This window comes from Euprymna scolopes, chromosome 9 (genome assembly GCF_053919585.1).
Source record: "Euprymna scolopes isolate OS-2025 chromosome 9, ASM5391958v1, whole genome shotgun sequence".
Lineage (NCBI taxonomy): Eukaryota > Metazoa > Mollusca > Cephalopoda > Sepiida > Sepiolidae > Euprymna > Euprymna scolopes.
Window position 1 is genome coordinate 64,082,084 of NC_136490.1, and position 21,418 is coordinate 64,103,501.

Consider the following 21,418-nt stretch of genomic DNA (forward strand, 5'->3'; position numbering starts at 1 on the left):
TTTTCTATTGTTTTTGTTAGTTTAAACATTATTTTGTATCGCTATGTTAGACTAAATTTTATCTTGGGAAAACAGTTGTTCACTATATATATATATATATATATATATATATATATATATATATATATATATATATATATATATATATATATATATATTAGTGTTGGGGTGATAAATCGAAATTTAAATCGGAATCGGGAATCGAACAAGTTGGAACTTTTTGGGGCATTATAATCGGAAAACTGTGTGCCTACTTTCCAATGCCATAAACGATTCCTTTTATTTTCTGTTTTATTTTAAGCAAAATCTTCCACTGCTGGTAGTAATTATAAAATAATAACCATTTATTTATTTTAAACTACCAAAGAAGCTAAAAGCTTAAGATCATCCCTACAAGTGTGTTTTTACGGTAATTGGGGGGAAATAAGAATTGTATAGTTAAATATTTAGAGATTTATAAAGTATCGAAATCGGACTTAGTAATTGTATTTGAATCATGAATTTGGTATGAAATCAGTAATTGCATTAGAATCGGGAAAAGTATTGGAATCGTCCCATCCTTAGTAACATATATATATATATCTGTATCTATCTATCTATCTACCTATCTACCTATCTATCTATCTATCTATCTATCTATCTATCTATCTATCTATATATATATATATATATATACATACATACATACATACTTATGTGGAAAAATATTTTATTTCCTTATAATATATACTAATCCTTATTTAAGAAGCTCAATGTAATTACAGAGCAATATAGTAAATGAATGACAAAAGTCTATATTCCAAGTTCATGATGTTGACCATCTTATAATTTATTCATTTAATTCAGTTGATATTTACATCTCTTGACAGTATCTGTTTCGTAGCGCAAAATCAATCACTAAATTATTATATCAACTAGTGAATCTATTTCGACCTTAACTAATCAGAAGAAATAGCAACACTCAATCCGTCAAAAGGAAATAAAGTGCGTTTTCACATGATTAAAATCCGAAAATTGGAAAAGAAGCTGTAAATAACTTATAATATGTTTCCATTACGCCATTTTAAAAATTAAAAAAAAAAAAATATTGCGAATTAGTCCTCTGGGCAAATTATTCCTTGTAATATATAATAATCAATAGCGGATTGATTCTATAATAATACATACGCAATCTGCATAAATAAAAATATCATGTTTGAGCGTATTGTATGACCAGGCAATACCAGGCGTCCAGCTAGTATATATATATATATATATATATATATATATATATATATATATATATATATATATTACACACACATGTGTACATATATATGTATAATATTCAATAGAGAATTGTCTCTGTAATACGAAATCTGCATGAATTAAAATATATTTAAGCGTATTTTACGACCCGGCAAGCCCGGGAGCCTCATCCTCGCTAGTCTCGAATATAATATAATACAGAATAGAACAAAGCAAGGATTAAACAGTAACGTTTCTTGCAACGTGACAATGCCATAGTTATTATCAATGACACGAATCACAAAAGCCGCTTAAAATCGCCTTATTGGTTCGGAGTAAATGTATTGTTCAGGATATTTCGGTCGTTCAATAAATCGCTGTATAGATTTTTAGACCCTTAAAAAATAACGATTCTTTTTCTTCTAGGTCATTCAAGTTGCTCTTGGCCCACGTCCATCGTGTAATATATATATATATATATATATATATATATATATATATATATATATATATATATATATATATACATACATACACACACACACACACATATATATATATATATATATATATATATATATATATATATATATATATATATATATATATATATAGCGAATTAAATTATGAGGTGCGAATCCGTTCGACGTGTTAATTAATTCCCTGGATTTGGGGATGCCGATCCTGTGTCAGATGTAGCATGCAATTTGGTTCTACCATCTGCTGGTCATTAAGACTGACCAAATGAAATGAAACCTAATTGAACGAACGAGACAAAATAAACAACCCAATCGAATCAAGTGGCCTCTCAGCGGGAAAGAAAACTTCTTAATGAAAACTAAATGGGACAATGGAATATCAATAAATAACAACCCGATTTGGTAATAATCTCCACACGCTTGTAAACAGTGGCATTATTGAGTGAGTAGTAGTAGTAGTAGTAGTAGTAGTAGTAGTATTCCTATTCGGCAGTTTTTTTTTTATTAAATGAACATCAAAGTTTTTGATAGTTATAAAAGATGCAAATAAAGCATAACATTGGGAGAATATCGAATATTCATATTCTATCATATTCGTCTGAGCTCCAATCTCTGGCCACCCCTCGCCAAACTTTCACGAAAAACACTCGTCTAGCTGAAACCACTGTCAATGATTTCCCCCACTCTTTATCTGTGCCTAAACCTAAACGTAGATTTTATAAACAAAGCTTCTTTCCTAGAACGGCCCGCCTGTGGAACTCTCTTCTGTTTGCTTGTTTTTCAGCTGACTGCAATTTGGTAGTCTTCAAGTCCAACGTAAACAAATTCTTGATGAACCGTCCCCTTAAGTAATCCAATTTACCAAATTTCCATTACTAACGATTACTACGATATTATCCCATTGGCTACTATACACTCAATAATCCTTATCCTCGAGTGGCCTCCAGGCCTTGATAAGTGATGATTCCTTTGTAAAAAAAAAAAAAATGAACATAGGCAATGTATGCCCAGGGAAATTAAACTAACACATAAATCCCAAAAGGTATTACGTGCGTTATTTGGACAGTACGTAGAGATCGGCAACAAAAGATAAAGGAGCCTTGATGTCTTTGTTCAGTCTCGAAAGACAATTGATACCCTCTGTAAGGGTAGCTGCATGTGTAATTGCGAGGCAAGTGTTGCGCAATCTCCAATTACACCTCTCTTGGCACTGATTGAGTTCAGTGGCAAGTAGAAGTTCAAGACAACTGAAAACAATGCCGAGATAAGCAGAGAAAACATGCAACATGTGGAATACCCAAATAGTCACCCATTTTAGTACTGACCAGGCTCAACGTTGATCAACTTCGCAGATCTAATGAGAATCAGTGTGTCGATGTGATTATGCTGTATACTAAAGGAACCTTGTAAGCAGAATATATATTGTAAAATGCAAGAATAGTAAACACTTGAGAACTAGTAAAAAAAAAAAAAAAAATGGCGAAAACAGCTATATTTTTCATTTGTGCAAACGATGACCAAATTTTAGGTAAAATCTTGAACCCTAATTACAGTTATGAAGAAAAATGTAATGTATCCAATACTTTTGTGTGTGTGTGTGTCTCTCTCTCTCTCTCTCTCTTTCTCTCTCTCTCTCTCTCTCTCTCTCTCTATATATATATATATATATATATATATATATATATGGTGATTAAGCTACACTGAATATTACGCGTTTCATCCACTCTAGGACTCTTCAGGCTTATGCGCGAATTTTGTGATTGTCTGTCGTTTTTATATTGAGATTTTAGTTAGCGAATCAGCTTTCTAGTATCCACCGCGCCCTTCCTATCAGCCAATGAACATGCACTTACCGGACAAAGGCGTATTTGACCTCTGGTTGACCTGTTCCTTTGTGTGTGCTCTATTTCGCCTGGATATCTAGTTTCTTGACCTGTTTTAAATCTAGGTTAGATTTTTTTATGTTAGTTTATATATATATATATATATATATATATATATATATATACATATATATATATGTACATACATATATATATATACATATACATACATATATGTGTGATAGTTTATGTATATTCATGTTTATTTAATTTATTTATTTGTTTATTTTATATTGTTTTTGTTAGTTTTAAAATTATTTTGTATCGCTATCCTAGAGTAAATTTTATCTTGTGAACACAGTTGTTCACTATTTCTCTTCTACAGTTTAATAGATGTTGGGGTTCTTTAAAGTACAGGATAGCAAATTTTCCATGAACGCATAATCTACATGGGTCGTCTAGGTCTGTACATGTGGTAGCTTGTCTTATTATTTTCCATTCGACTACAGGCGGATGTCCGCTTTCCTTGAGTTCCCAGTATTTATTTGCTAGCATTGTTTTGATACAGTGTTTTTTTATTGTTGAATGTACTTTTGTGGTCATAATATCGAGTTTTGAAATCTAAGGAAGTCATACCTACATAATATTTCTTGTTATTCCGGTTTTCTTTCGCAAATATTGTGGCCTGGTAAACTACGCTTTTGGTTAGTCATTTATTTTGAAGTGGGCAAAGTGTACAGTGTCTACAGTTGCATTTATCTTATTCCTTATTGATATTTTTATTTATAGTATGGTTGTTCTTGTCCGGGGTTGGTTTATTATTATTATTATTATTATTATTATTATTATTATTATTATTATTATTATTATTATTATTATTTCAACTAGTATTAGTTTTATTTTTGTCATGATTCTACTTTTTATTGTTTATTTTATTGTTGTTTACATTGTTTTTATTTAATATTTTGATATTATGTGCTTTAATTATCATTTGTAAATTTTCGCAGCAGATGTAGGATAACTTTAAGGTATTTTTATTGAAAATTTTGTGTAAAGGGGTTGGTTGCGGGAAAGTGTTTTTCAATAAGATCTAGAAATTTCTTGCCAAGTTTTGTTTTTAACATTTGATTGTATGGGGCCGTATACCAAATTATAGTTCTTTTTCTTCTATTTTTAATTTTATTATAGTTATTGGTGTTTTGTTGCTTATATTTGATATCGATATTTTTGTATCCCCTATTTTTTAGGGCTATTTCATAGATATTGGTTGACCTGTTAAATGCCTTTTCATCGCTTGAGTTATTGCTGAATCTACTTACGATCGAGTTAGGAATCTGTTTTATAATTGATTGTGGGTGATTGGACTTAGGGTTTACATATATTGGAATAGTATTATCTTTTAAGTAGGGTTCATATGTGTTTTTATTTAAATTTAACGTGACGTTGAGGAAGTTTGTTATTTTTATGTTAGCTGATACGTCTGCTTTTAGGCCTAATTTTTTCATTTCCTTGTCTATGGTTTTCTTAAAGTTATCTCCCTTGACTTTGTTAGAGTCTTTTATTATAACTAGTCCGTCATCTCTATATAGGCCGATATCTGTAGTATCAAATATGCTTGTGAGGGTATATAGAATGAATAATCCCACAAGATCTGATGCCTCTGCAGAATCCCTGGCACCCATCGCCAAATCAAATGAATTTGTCATTTTAGTTTTTATCCATTAATTATTGTTATTTATTAGAACTGATTTTCTACATTTTTAAATGATGTTGATTTCTGCCGAGGATATATCAGTGTATGCCTCGGCAAATTCTAGGGCAATAATAAAAAGTTCTTCTTCGGATATCGAGGGATAGAAGTTTATGATGTCGAACTGTATAAACGTACATTTATCTTTGTTTTCTATATTTTTAAACCAGGTGATTGCTTCGACAGTATTTACACACTGGTTTAATTCTAGGTCTTGTTCGATTTGTTTGTTTACTCTAGAAAGTATTGTTTTGCTAATTCTACCTATTTCTGGTTTAGTTGGGTTTATCAAGCAGGTGCTGAGATTATTATTAAAGACACCATGACAAAAATAAACCTAACACTAGCAGAAATAATAATAATAATAATAATAATAATAATAATAATAATAATAATAAAACTAACAAAAACAATAGAAAATAAACAAATAAATAAATTAAATAAACATGAATACACATAAACTATCACACATATATGTATGCATATATATATGTGTGTATATATATGTGTGTGTGTATATATATATATGTATATATATATATATATATATATATATATATATATATATATATAAACTAAAATAAAAAACCCTACCCTAGATTTAAAACAGGTCAAAAAACTAGATATCCAGGCTAAATAGAGCACATACAAAAGAACAGGTCAACCAGAAGTCAAATAGGCCTTTGTCCGGTAAGTGCATGTTCATTGGCTGATAGGAAGGGCGTGGTTGATACTAGAAAGCTGATTAGCTAACTAAAATCTCAATAGAAGGTGCTTATATAAAAACGACAGACAACCACAAAAGTCTAAAGTATATATATATATATATATATATATATATATATATATATATATATATATATATATATATATATATAGTCTAAAGAAGCTTTGAGTAAAAAAAAATGTAAAAATAAAAATAAAGAATGCAGTTTAAATTCCCGGAAAAAAAAGGAACAAAATTAAATCTATCGCAGACTTGACACCTACATAATCCGACTTCTAAAATGTTTATAATTATAAAAGAAAGTTCAATTATATGAGGATGAGAAAAAAAAACTTTAATTTAAATTGTAAAATAGAAATAAACTTAGCACTTGCATAAGCCAATTTCTCAAAAATCTTCAATTATAAAAGAGAATTTAACTACTTAAGGATGAAAAAAGAAAACCTTAACTAAAATTTTGTAAACAGAAACCGGGGATCCTCAGCTGTCTACCATGAAAGGAAATAAAATATTAATAATATATAGAAATAAATTTAACAAGATTACAAGATCCAACTAAATATAAATCCTATGAGAATAAAAAGAAAGGCAAATGGATAAGTGGAAGGAAACCTAGCCATATATATCTAAAAAACCTAAAAACCTAAGATCAGAACTTTTGGGGGTATCGGAATCGGAATCGGCATCGAAATCTTTTTTAAGCCTGTTTTTCGATGCCAAAACCTATTCCTTATACCGATTTATCTTTTTTTTTATTTTCGTTTAAGAAACATCTTCTACTGCTTGTAGTAATAATAAAATAATAGATATTTATTGATTTAAACTTAATAAGACTAAAATCTCTAGACCATCCAGTCACAATTGTGTTTTCACGTTTGAGAAAATATAGGCACATTTAAGATGTGTTTTTACAGTAATCGGGACAAAATAGGAATTTTATACTTAAATATTTAGAGATTTATAAAGAGTTGGAATCAGAATCGGTAATTGTATTGGAATCAAGAATTTAGTACGGAATTGGTAATTGTATCGGAATCGAGAAAAATATTGGAATTGTCTCATCACTAATATATATATATATATATATATATATATATATATATATATATATATATATATATATATATATAAAGTCAAATGCTAATACTTGGCTAGTATACAAATGAGTAAGCATTAAACCCCCTCAAAGATAGTGCGGTGAAGTTCACTTTATAGCAAAATTTACTAAAAATACTGCAGGTATCAACTGAACTCAAGGTTTGAATTTTTAGGTCAATCAGGGCTATTATATAGTATACTAGCAGGCTGCCTGGCATTGCCCGGTCGTAAAATACGTTTAAATATGATATTTTGATTAATACAGATTTCGTATTTATTATTATATTATATTAAACCCAATATATAATAATGATTTCAAAGGTAAAAAAATGACTAGTGCGCCACCAATAAGAATCGAAACCAAAATGTTTTGCTTATGATTTACTTTTTCCTTTCACGTTAATTCCTGAGCTAGGAAGACGTTTGCTGCAAGGCTAAAATTTAAACATGAACTAATAGCTATTACGCTATGCATGCATATTTGTAATGCTGCCGTTCGACCTTCACCTGGCAAATTCCATTTTTTTTAATTTTCACACTTTTGCACCGGTTATAAAATATAAAGTTTTGCATGGGTTCGAATACCCTATATATTAAGTTTCATGTCTGAAGACCAAAAACTGACAGAGGAGTTTGGTAGGCAAAATCTTTTAAACAAATATATATATATATACACATACATAAATATATATAGAAAAAGATTTGTGTTTACTATAACCTTTTTACGCAAATATTACACAAGTATAAATCATGTAGAATATCTGTATGAATATAATTACATGTAATAGTTAACTCAAGATGAGGAGGCACAATGAATATTTAGGGACAGACATCCCAAGAGCAAGTGGGAGCAACTATGAGTCTCCAGCGAAATACTAAACTACTATAGAATCAATATTGGCCAAAAAGAAAATTTGGGATATTAATGACCACAGTAACAAGAGACCCATTATCTGATAAGAGAAATGATTGCTGCTGATATTCAACCATATTGTGTAACATCTGACATTTGGGGCTTATAGCAAAACTTTGTCCAAATTACAGTATTCCATCAGAAAAGTACTTCACTGAAAAAATAATTTTCAATATATTTACAAAAGTAAAAACAAAAATTCAATCATCTCTTGATGAAATTAGCAGCATTCCATGGACTACAGGCATTTGGACAGTTGCTACAGATAATGCTCCCTTTCGGAGCTTGAAATGACTTTGAAAAGTGCAGAGATGAGTTTAGAGTTTTTCCATTCTTGGTGCACACACAGGTGCAAGAATAAATGAAGGATTGCACAATGTTCTAGATAAGTATAAAATCTTCAACAAAGTTTTCTTAATCTTGTGGGATTCAGGAACAAATATGATTGATGGTGTCAAGAAATGTGGTTTAAAATCACTATCACGCTTCATACATACATTGCAACTCTCAATAAATGACTCATTATTTTCACAACAGGCTGCAAAGACAATCATTACAACTAACAGAAATATAGTCTTACTTTAATCTCTCTCCATTAGCAATGAGTAAATCAATTAAAATACAGGATCAGATTAATTTCGAAAAACATAAACTTATTCACAGTGGAATTCAACATATATGCTAAAAAGAAATTTAGAACAACGAAAACCTCTTGTAATGTATGCTGTTGATAAGATTCCTACCTTAACAACTTACCAATGGGAACTTATTCAAAAATTGTCCAGTTCCTGAGTCCATTTGAAGAAATCATCAAATAAGCAAGTCACAGAACTTCGTAAGAAATTCATTTTTATAGCATGAAAAGGTTAGTAATTGCAATTAAGAATAGGAAATTGGATCAAATGTTTGTAACATGTCTTCTTCCTAAGATTAAGGGAGGTGGTGTTTGATCAACACTGCTGGGGAGCCATGATGTAATATATTGTTTTGTTTTTAAATCCCCGAAACAGTGTTTCATGGTAAACAACTGATGATCCCTTAAAAATAAATTATTAGTACTATAGCAAATTCGAGAGCGAGTTGATGCGGTGATTGCAGGTGATTGAATGACTGACTGACTAGATGATTTCCTAACGAATGAAAAAAAAATTTTTTTTTATTTTTTTTGGTATAGTTTTAAAGGTTAAAAACTTCAAAGACTATATATATATATATATATATATATATATATATATATATATATATATATATATATTGTGTACAGAAAGTTTTTAGATGAGACAAATCATTGGTACCGTCGGTTTCAAGCCCGATAATAAAGACAGTTTAAGGTATCCTTATCAAGCTCTCTTCAGCCAATATATATATATATATATATATATATATATATATATATATATATATATATATATATATATATATACACTGTGTATCAAATTATTAATGAGTTTACATTTTTTTTAAATATTTAAGGAACGAGTGAATAAAAATCCATGAAACTTTAAGAAAGTACTTACAATACTATTCAGCTACTCCAATCAGAAAATAAAAGTATTTAAAGCAGAAATTCAATCATCATATATATATATATATATATATATATATATATATATATATATATATATATATATTAGTGGGGTGGTAAGGCCACAGGGGAGACAATCGAAGCAGCAAAACTGAAGCTGGCCTGCAGGACATTATATATACAAATATAGGCAAATTCGTACATATTTTATCGGTTTGAAAATATAGGTTCATTTTCAATAATTGTCGTAAAATTTTAACATAATATAGTATTATAATCTTTAAAAAGCCTGCCAATTTTTATGTAGTTTCGTCCTATAGAACCAAAGATATCAGCATTTCAATATTCAATTTAGCTACCAGTATAAATATATCCATATGTATATACACTGCGTATCAAATTATTAACGAGTTTACATTTTTTAATTATTTAAGCAACTAGTGAATAAAAATCCATGAAACTTTGAGAAAGTGCTTACAATACTATTCAGCTACTCTAGTTAGAATATAAATGTATTTAAAGCAGTATTAGCGAAACTATAGCAGAAGATAGGAATATCTGTAGATTTCAATGTGTCAAGTTATTAATGAGGTTGAAAAAAATACAATATACCTATAACTTGTTTATTGAAATAATTTTCAAACATTACATGAACTAGGAAAAAGGCTTAGAACACAATAACTACATAGCAATTTCTACGTTGACATAATTAGTAGGGAATATCCTTTTTTTGTATGAATGACTTGTTAAAGAGGTTGATCCACAGAATTAATCAAATTTGTGTTTTCGTCAACAGTTATTCCTCTCGATACCTTTTGGAGAGCATTCCACAACTCGCGGTACCTCTTGGAGAGCATCCCACAACTCATCTTTGCTCTTAAGTTGGCGTCCACTTGCATAGAGACGTCGCTTCATGATACTCCAAAGGTTCTCAATTGGGTTAAAATCTGGTGAATTCGCAGGCCACTCCATCTTCCATAACCCAGAGAACTCCAATTGTTGCAAACACTCCCTGCTTTTGTTTGCCGCATGCGAGGGAACATTACCCTGCATAAAAATAATGGTTCTTCTGAACGTCAACCTTTGTTTCTTCAGCCATGGTTCAAAGTGCTCCTTTAGAAAAGCTATGTAAGCATTTGACGTCATTTTTATGCCTTCTGGGACTCTCCATGCGCCAACTAACGTACCTCCGATAATCCCAGCCCAAATCATTATCCCACCACCACCTTGTTGGCGCCTTAAACGCTGATGACGATGTCGTCCATCAAGGATCCATCCCTTGCTTCAGCCATCTGGGCCATCAAGAGTGACACGCACTTCACCCGTGAACAAAACTTTGGAAAAATCTGTTTTCATGTTGCCCTCTGCTGAATTCAATCGGTTTTGTATGTGATGTTGCTTTAATGGAGGCTTTGTCACAGGCTTAACAGACTGTGCCACTTCTTTCATAAGGCGACATCGAGTACTTTTTAAGACATTCTTCAATCTGGTTTAGCCAAAGACTTCTCGACTTACCTGGACAGGTTTCTTAACAACTTCACGTTTAATGTGGAGTAGAGAACGGCGTAAAAAAACTCTAGATTTACCTTTATCAGCTCCCTTACGTACCTTTGTATGATCCTTGACAAAGTTTTTCACAGTTTGATCGTACCTTCTTATCATTTTCGATATTTCGACAGTAGCTGTTCTGTAATAGTACTCTTTTCAAAACTAATCAAACCACCTTTACAACCCATTTTATTGACGAAACAAACTGCCTTGTTAATAATTCGACACACCTCAAATAATGTGGATTCAGCAATTACGATGGCAAGTTGTTTACATTGCGCGGAACAGTACAAAAATTTCACAGTACGCGCAGCTCAGCATTGCCAACATTTCCGAAGCTTTTGATACGAAACTACAGGTATGTTTCTGAAACTGGTAAAAAAATGTTATCTCGTTAATAATTTGACACGCAGTATATATATATGTATATATATATATATATATACATATATATATATATATATATATATATATATATATATATATATATATATATATAAACCCACATGGAGGACATCAAGGGCTTACACACCATACTTCTAAACCTACACCCAAAAATTAAATTTATCTTAGAACAAAGCTCTACAGAATTACCCTTCCTAGACATACTAATTAAAATTAAAAACAATAACATTATGACAGACATCTACCACAAACCTACAGACACCCAATAATATCTACCCTTTAAAAGTCATCATCCATAAAGCTGCATAAAATCCATACCCTACACCCTAGCACGTAGAATCTGCATCATAGTCACAGACAAACATCTCAGAACGATCTGACTTAAGGAACTACGAATGAATCTAAGAAGAAGAAAATACCCGCCACAGTTTATAGACAAAGGTATCCAACTGGCAAAAAATATACCAGTAAAACAATTGAGACCCCTCAAAAAACGAAACAAACAACAAATCCTAACATACGTCTCCACACATAACACAAACAACCCAGAACTTTTCACAGAGATAACGAAAAACCTCGTCCTACGTAACCAAAACAGGAAACTGAAAGACTTCCTTGAAACACCAAAAATAAGAAAAAGCAAACGCCAACTCCAAAATCTAAAACGCATTCTTACTTCATCCAAACTCAATCAACACACAACACAAGGAGTCACAAAATTCAACAAACAACGACGTGGACTTTGCAACATAATATTACAGAGAAACACAGACACATTTATCAACCCTATACAAGCATTCAAAATAAAAAAAAAATAACCTAGATTGCACCTCCAAAAGTGTGCAACATGCGAGAAATCCTACGTAGGCGCCACTAAAACCATAGTAGCCTTTTATATATTTTGGTTAGTTTCTTTCATGTTTACCTTTTAATATTCGAATCTATTTCGAGTTCCAGAATAATTAATCTCGTGTTCTTAAACGCTTCGTCGTAATCTACACAAGTAATTCATTTCGCTTTTTGTTTTAGTTAATTTAAAGAGAATCTCCATTGATTGTTAAAGTCATCCCCAACTCTCCTAACAGGATACTCACTAGTAATCAGCTTGTACGATTACCGTTCAACAGTCGATATATTGTTTCCTTACTTAAAACTAAAAGCCGATTTCTCGCACTCAATGTAATACTGTTTGCACTGATTGACTACCAGCTGTCAGTTTTGGATTCAAGACATCCCATCTAATGTTAGATTTTAAGTTGATTTCTATTGCAGACTCATATGACAGAGGTTTAAAATAATCGACGCTTCTATATGATACAAACGAAAAAATATTGAATTTTAAGTGAAACAAATGGCACCTACGTAATTATAGTGTCACAAATAGTATTACACCAAAAATTACGGAAAACGATAAGGTAGAAAAATAATTATTAACATAAAACTGTTTTTGATAAAGTTTATATGAGGGAAAACATTTCTCCAAAATGTTTAATTACGTTCATCACGCGACGTAAGCAACAGAATTTAATTATCTCCCCTGTCAACGTATATCTTTTTTTAGCAAGCGTAATATAGTGATTTCACTTCCTTTCACAAATTTTTGTTTTCATTAATAATTATTTTTCTACTTTATCGTTTTTCGTAATTTTTGGATATGTTAATATTTGCGACATGACAATCATGCAGGTACCGTGTGTTTCACTTTAAATTCAATATTTTTTCGTTTTCGTTAGAAGCACCAAATAATCTGTATAATATAAAAAAAAACGTTATGATGCTTTTATACTTTTGTGCGTAAATAGAAACGTGTGATTAGTTGACAAAAAGTGTAAAGCAGAGTACAAATTACTCAGACCATTCGCTAAGATGCTTGACTTCGAGTTTTCTACACTTTTCCTAACCGAGTTCGAATCTCAGGTAAATCTATAGTGTTGTCCAACAGAGTCTATGTCATCCATGTTGATTGGAGTATGTTGCTGGTCCTGGGCAGTTCTAGGAGGTCCAGTCTCTCAGATATTGTCATCTTCTTTTGAGAAAGATGTAAATCTGTTGTTAATCGTCTGAGTCGCCTCTACTAAGGAATGCCGACGGGCTGCCCAGGTATATTTTTTGTATGCCAGTATTCTTCCTCTAAGGGGGGGGGTCTTTTCAAATCCCTCTTTCCGACCATTGTGTAACATCATCCCCCTGGCGTGAATGGGAGGGAGGAGATTAATAACTTCCAAAGTAAGAGAAGCAACTAAATAACGTTTGATTTGCTTGGAAATAAAACCTTTCCAAGTAGACAGATTGATTTTAAAATGTGGAAACACTCGGCGACATAAAGATCCTTGATCTTTGAAGAATCCTACAGCAATTAAGTCTACTTTGTGGGTTGATCTATAACTACATGGATTTAGGTAAAATGGTAACGGTAAATATGGCAACGGTAAAAATGGCAAAAGTAGGAAAATTGACACTTCGAGAAAGGAAAATTTGAACCGCTCGAGAAGGATAGGTTAGCTCCTTCCTATATTTTGAAATTGGGTTACGCCCTCCCCTTCTCCAAAATATTTTATAATAAATATTTTTAAATAGATATTTACACTGATGGAAGGTGGGAACTTTTTTTAAAATAAAAATAAACTATGTAAAAATATTTTCAAAGAAAACATTCCTATTACAGTAGAACCCCGGGATACGGTGGTCTTAGGATATGTTTTTTTTTTTTCAGGTAACGATGTGGAATACAATGTTTTTCCGGTCCCTGGTTACAGTATTTGCCCCGCCTTACGGTGTTATTGAAATGTTATTTGATTATATACATGTGTATTATATACTGTACTGTATTTTGTTACTAATTTTTTATGCCGTCTCCCGGGGTTCTACTGTATATATAAAGATATTTTATTTGATTACTAGCGGGACCCATGTCTCAGCGTTACCTGTTGGAAATATGACCCAAACCCAGAGCAGATCCAGTAAAGAACCCTTACCTCCACCCCGCAAACAAATTAACCTATGATTATCTAGTGCATTATCTTACGTAAGTCATGTAAGTTACTGATTATGGATAAACAGACAAAAAATATTAAGATGTCGGCGGTTGCTAGTGGTAGCCACTGTCGGCTTTGGAAAATTGCGGGAATTGGTGGCAGTGGCCAAAATGAAAATCATTTGCCTTCCACTGTCGTGCATTGTTTGGCAGTGGCGGTTAGCGGAATCCACTGACTGTCGTGTTTTATGGGGTGTTAGAGGTTACTGGCGATTAGTGTTGTTTTAGAGCGGCCGCTTGCTTTTACAACTGCCATTGTCGATTCGTGGTGGTCACACTCGGTCATAGGTGGTTATGACTAATATCTGATCCAAATTCGACTGCTTCAAAATGAAATTAGCTGTCACTGGATGCTACTGGCGATCATTGGTGGTAACTGACGTGTAGTGGTGCTTTGATGCGTTTGGTGGGCACCAACTGCTTTTTCAATAATCGGTTATTGTCGGTTACGACAATTGTCGGCGTCCATTGGACTGCTCTGAAATGAAATCGTCTATCTTCAACTGTCGGGCACAGTAATTTAGTGGAGCACATGGTCATTAAGTGGAGAGCGTTGTCATCCGGTGACGGTTATGACTGTTGTCGGCGATACCTGCGAGATAGTGCTCTGTTAAGGTTGTTATTCTCATGTAATGACACTTATGGCCACTGACGGGTACTTGGGAGCACTGGCGAACACTTGCGGGTACTTGGCACACTGCTGCATTGAGTGGGTTACTACTGTATTGATGTGGTTACTTGTGGCCGTTCAAGTAAAAAGAAACTGTATCTCATGTTTTTGCTGAGTTTATAAATAATAATGTTATTATTTCAGCACAGTCCGTATAACAGCATTGACTATGTGAATGTATTTTTTATTACACATAAATACCTTCATTTTTTTTTGTTGTAAATAATACAATTAAGTTATGTTGTTTTTTTTTTTTCAAATATGTTTACTTGGGCACAGTCTTTAAAGAAATTAGTATTTACATTTATTTTTTTTTTAAATATGTGTTAATACGCTCACGTTTCTTTAATGAATGTGAAAACCTGCGCAATCTATTGCTGTCGTGATTCAATTTGAAAACCTTGCCGATATTACATGTTCGATACGTATGGAAATCGATTTACCTAATCCTTTTTTTTAGCAATTCTAATGTTTTGCTGTTACGTGTTTTAGAAAAAATCGAAATGAATTTTGAAACATCTAAACTGTCAAATAGAAAGTTATTCATCGGGAAATCCCTTTATTTAATGTATTACGCGTCCTCAAAATATCACGTATAAAATAAAAAAAAAAAAGACGAATAAGAATCTGAAGAAGAATCCGGAGAAAAAGAATCCGAAGAAGAATCAGAAGGATTTGAACAAGAAGAAGAAGAAGAAGAAGAAGAAGAAGAAGAAGAAGAAGAAGAAGAAGAAGAAGAAAGGGGACTGCCGAAGAAATTGGCTCTCAGCCAATTAAAAACCTCTTTATTTAACGACGATAAAAATTGAGTAAATGTGGCGAGTATGGAAATATCTGTATTCATTGAACACGAACAGTTTTGTCGTGTCTCTGTAAAAGAAATGAATTGATCCGTGTGTATTAGTCACGGTAAGCAGTTTGAAAGACTGTGTTGTATTAGTATATGTGAAAATCGAATGTTTCTATGCTTTTATCGAAGCGAGTTAGGATGGCAATCATAGTGGATTTTAACGAAGGCAGTTAAATTGTTTGAAAAAGCAAACTGTTAATCCTTCAAATGAATGTGACCAGCCAATGAATGCAAAAATACGAGGGTGTTCATTATTAGCAAACAGATTAGGTATTAAATGACTTTTAATGAAACGTAATGGCAAAATAAAACAAGCACGGACGTGTTTAATAACTGTACCCTGTAGAATGTTTGGTAACTGTAAACTGGGATAGGAGGAGCACATAACATTGAGTGGGGAAATAATGTGCTACCACCTCTTATTATGACTTGTTTGGGGAAAGTGTCCTTCCGCGAACTTTTGTTGGAAATAAATATATTATTTATTTAAGGAATTCAGTAGATAATAGCCAAAAGTGGAATTTGAAGTAAAGCGTTTCAATATTGTTTCGAAACTGCCTCAATTTTATTGATGTTGATTAGTTTTTCATGAATAAAAACAAATAAAACATCTAATTCCAGTGAATTCACTTGCATACGCAATAAAGGAACTATTATAAAATCGCATTGTAAAATTATAAGTGAAATGCTATTCTAAAGATATCATTAAAAAACGGTATTAGTTTTACTCATTTAGAACTGTTTTAAAGCTTCACTGATCACTCATTTTACGACCAAATTTCAAATAACTTTTACAGTTCATGGGCCACCTTCTCAACTATATTTTGAAATAAAAAGTTTCAATTGTCGTTCATTAAAACAAAAGTTATAATAAAATTACTGGTGTTCAAAAATCTTCAGAATAAGTGAGGAACGTGAGAGACGGTTTCTTCTGATTAGCTGTTAGTTACCATAGCAACGTTTTTGTCGTCGACACCTTCATAAATCATAGAGGGAATTTCGCTCGCATGCCATCTTATTTAGGTTATATATAGAGAGAGTTAACAAAAGTGATGCTCTTTGCCATGCTAGGACTAATAATATTTCGCTTACAACGTCCCCCGTTAATTCAGTTTCTCTCTTTTTTTGCCGTGCTACGGCTGATAATCTTTTGCTTACGACGTCGCCCGTTAATTCTGTTTCTCTTTTTTTGTCCCGTATTTCTGTTTATTTACTTAATTCATCTTTTATTTGATTTTTTATTTAGTTAATTTAAGAAGTTGGGAATAATTATATTTATGGATTATTGACAATGCGTATTGAACACGACAAAGAAAATATTATTTCAAAGCAAAGCATGGAAAAATCATGGATTACATAGAAAAATGTGAGCATTAAAAGTAATATAGTTAAATTATACTTAGAAAAGTAAAAGGACTAGTTAAAACTGGAAAAGAAAAATACAAGATATTCTAATAAAAAAATCTAATAAATTTATAACTTAAAATATTGCAGTATTAAGATTTTTTTAAAATTCAATTTAGCATTATATATAAATTCTTAAACGTTGTCTTAAGGAGAATTGCTTCCCATCACCCTGGAAAATCTCATCAGTATGCCCTTTATTTAAGAATTCTAGTGATCGCTCATCCCCCTCTCAGTACAGGCCAAAAGTCTCCTGTGCGTCATGAGTAAGTTGCTGGAATCTGTGTTAAATAAAGAAGTAATCAACCATCTCAACAAAAATAACCTTCTTAGTGACACACAATATGGTTTCCGTTCTGCTAGATCTACAGCAGATGTACTTACAGTTATATCTCATAGGATTAGCGAATCTCTTGACGGAGGTAACCTTTCTAGGGCAATTGCTCTTGACATATCTAAGGCCTTTGATAGGGTATGGCATGAAGGTTTACTTCACAAGATATCTAGGTATGGTATAGCTGGAAATGTCTTCTCAATTATTAAATAATTTCTTTCTGACAGGGTCATAAGAGTAGTGGTTGATGGGCAAAAATCAGAAGCTCACAGTATAAATGTTGGAGTTCCTCAGGGGTCCATCCTGGGCCCAACTCTTTTCCTGATCTACATTAATGATCTTCCAAATCACATCCTTACATCATTTGTAGACATTTATGCTGATGACACTACCATCTATGGTAGCACATCTAAGACAGTAAACGACCAAGTTCTCTCCGATTCCCTCTCCTCTGATCTTGATCACGTTGTACAATGGGGAAAGGAGTGGCTCGTTACTTTTAATGCATCTAAAACCAAGCTTCTCTCTTTACATCATCAACGTTCCGATCCCCATCTAGCATCAGTTGAAATGAATGGTTCTCGTCTTGAGGAGACCTCAAGTTTTGACCGGCTTCTGGGCTTGACCTTTACTCCTGATCTTAAATGCAACACGTACATCAAATCTGTTGCCAAGGTCGCTGTAAAAATAGTCGGATCCTTCTATCGACCCAGTAGATATCTCACTGCTGATGCAATTCTCTATCTGTATAAGAGCCAGGTACGTGCAAGGATGGAATACTGTTGCCACATCTGGGCAGGAGCTGCTAGAAAAGACTTGTCCTGCCTTGATACAGTTCAAAATAGACTTCGTAGCCTCATAGGAGATATCCTTTTGTATTCCCTGCAACCTCTATCTCACAGAAGAGATGTTGCCAGTTTGTCTCTGCTGCATCGTTATTTTCATGGATAGTGTTCGACTGAGCTTCAGTATATGGTCCCCCCTCGCCAAACTTTCACAAGAAACACTCGTCTAGCTGTAAACACTATCAATAATTCCCCCACTCTTTATCTGTGCCTAAACCTAAACGTAGATTCCATGAGCAAAGTTTCTTTCTTAGAACTGCACGCCTGTGAAATTGTCTTCCAGTTTCCTGATTTCCAGCTGACTACAATATGGTTGTCTTCAAGTCTAACATAAACAAGTTCTTGATGAGCCGTTCCACTTGTTAACAAATTTACTGAATTTCCATTACTAACGATTACTATATTGTCCAATTTCTACTATACACTCTTTAACCCTTATCTTCGAGTGGCCTCTTGGCCTTGATAAGTGGTGATGCCTATGTAAAAAAAATCTCTGAGGTAGGATGGCGTGCCTCTGGTTGATCTGGATCGTATAGATGCAATGTTGGAAACTGGTAACACGTCGCTGAAATCTATATCGGGATGAATCGGTAGGTGTATCAGAATTTTTGTAGGAATTTTTGACAGCCCTAACACGAAACTGCGAAAAAGAAAAAAAAAAATCTCGTAATTTCTCTGTTAAAAGTTGGTTGTTTATTTTCTTTATGGATTATACTTCCAAAATAAACTATTAAAGTTGTTTTAAAAGTAATAGAAATATATTTTTTTAAAACAGTAATGAATTTTCCGAACTCAATATTTTTCAATTTTTAAACTTTAAAAATCTATCAAAATTTTTCTATTGATTCTATTTTTACGATATTTTCAGGGTCAATGTGAAATTTTATGTTCTTTCCAATAAACTGAATATAATATTTTAGACAAACGTTTTTCTTTAAATTCACGCCCCTCCATTTTCAAGTGTCTATTAAAAAGTAAATAATTAATTTACTCACCGAAAAGTAAATAATTAATTTACTCACCGAAAAGTAAATAATTAATTTACTCACAAATTGAAGAGAAAAGGTCAATAAATAATATATTCAAATTTAAAACAACAAAAACGTAGTGTTTTTTTTTAGACTTTTACCTGTAAAGTTTGAAGTTTAAAACCTTTTTTTTTAAACCACGTTATTTCTTTTTTCTTTTTTTTTTTAATGGAACCTTGGTCCTTGCTCCTTTAATTGAAAAAAAATTAGGGCTTGAATTACATTTTTCGAGGAGTTATAAGCTTGGAAAGACAGGGGGTCGAATAATTCACGCCTCCCATTTTGAAATGTCTATTAAAAAGTTAATAATTAATTTATGTACCAAAGTCTTATATATCACAAATTGAAGAGAAAAGGTCAATAAATAATATATTCAAATTTAAAACAAACAAAAAAAGTACTGTTTTTTAGAAATTTACCTGTAAAGTCCGAAGTTTAAAACCTTTAAAAAAAACACGTTGTTTTTTCTTTTGTTCTTTTTTTTAATGAAACCTTGGTCCTTGCTCCTTTAATTGAAAAAGAAATTAGGGCTTGAATGAAATTTTTCGAGGAGTTATAAGCTTGGAAAGATGGGGTGGAATTATTCACTATTTTTACGAAATTTCTGACACACCTAATGAATCGGTGGCTACGATTAAATATTTAATTTAAAACATTCCCAGTCAAGTTAGGCTGTGGATTATTTCACGAATTCACGGGATGCTTTCAATTTAATTTTCTTTATTAGGTAACCATAATTAAGAGACCTATATGATCACTTGTATGCTTACGATTTCTCGCCAACTCATTATTGAAAAAAAAAAAAACTCTGCCTGTTTTAAAATGCAACCATCAAATCTAACAGTTGATCTGGTTCGATAAATCGCACTTTGTCTCTCCCAGCTGTTTGTTTAGTATATTACAATACTTATCCCGGTAACTCCTTCTCATCCTGATTGTTACAGGATGCTTTGGAAGAAAGGCTTTTCCATTAATGAAATAAAGAGTTTTTCAAAAAATATTCCCGCTAGGCACGTGCATGGGCGCATGATCATTTGACCTATTTTGTGACATGCGTCGGGTTAGGATTAGGTAAGGGTTAAATTAGAGTTAGTGTTAAACTTAGGATTATAGTTAGGCTGTACAAAATATAGAATACACGCCACTGTAGAATTCATCGCGGAATGGTGGGTAGCTACCCGTGTGAGTTTGTGTGGAGACAGAAAAAGAAACTATAGTTTATGCAAATGATCAATGACAGTAATGGATTCCATCTACTTTAGTAAGAATTAAAACTTTGATTTGGCTACAGCCTCAACGTTGTGATACTCATTGACAAATTATACAAAAATGAGAAACTGCAAGTATTATCACTACTGATAAAAACGATATTAACCAACAAATAACCTCCTTCCAAGGGCCCATTTCCACTGAATATAGCACATATTGACCCAGACATTCGATTTCCTGCTGAACGGTGTAGCGTCTATTGAAGACCCCGCTATATTACGTTCAAGCCAATCAAACTGCAGCGATTTTACGTTGCTGCTTACATCAAATAGTTGAAGACGTTATACCAGCAGCTGACATGTATTTTCTGATTTATAATTAAAAAAAAAAACGTATGATCACAATTAGTGACGGTATTAAGACATTAGAATGGTTGGCCAGATATGACCTTATTTCTAATAGCATAATTTGCCAAAAATGTCCCCGGCCATTAGGAATGGTTTCACCACGAAGTGATGTCTTGAAATGTAGGGATCGATGTTGTTTTCC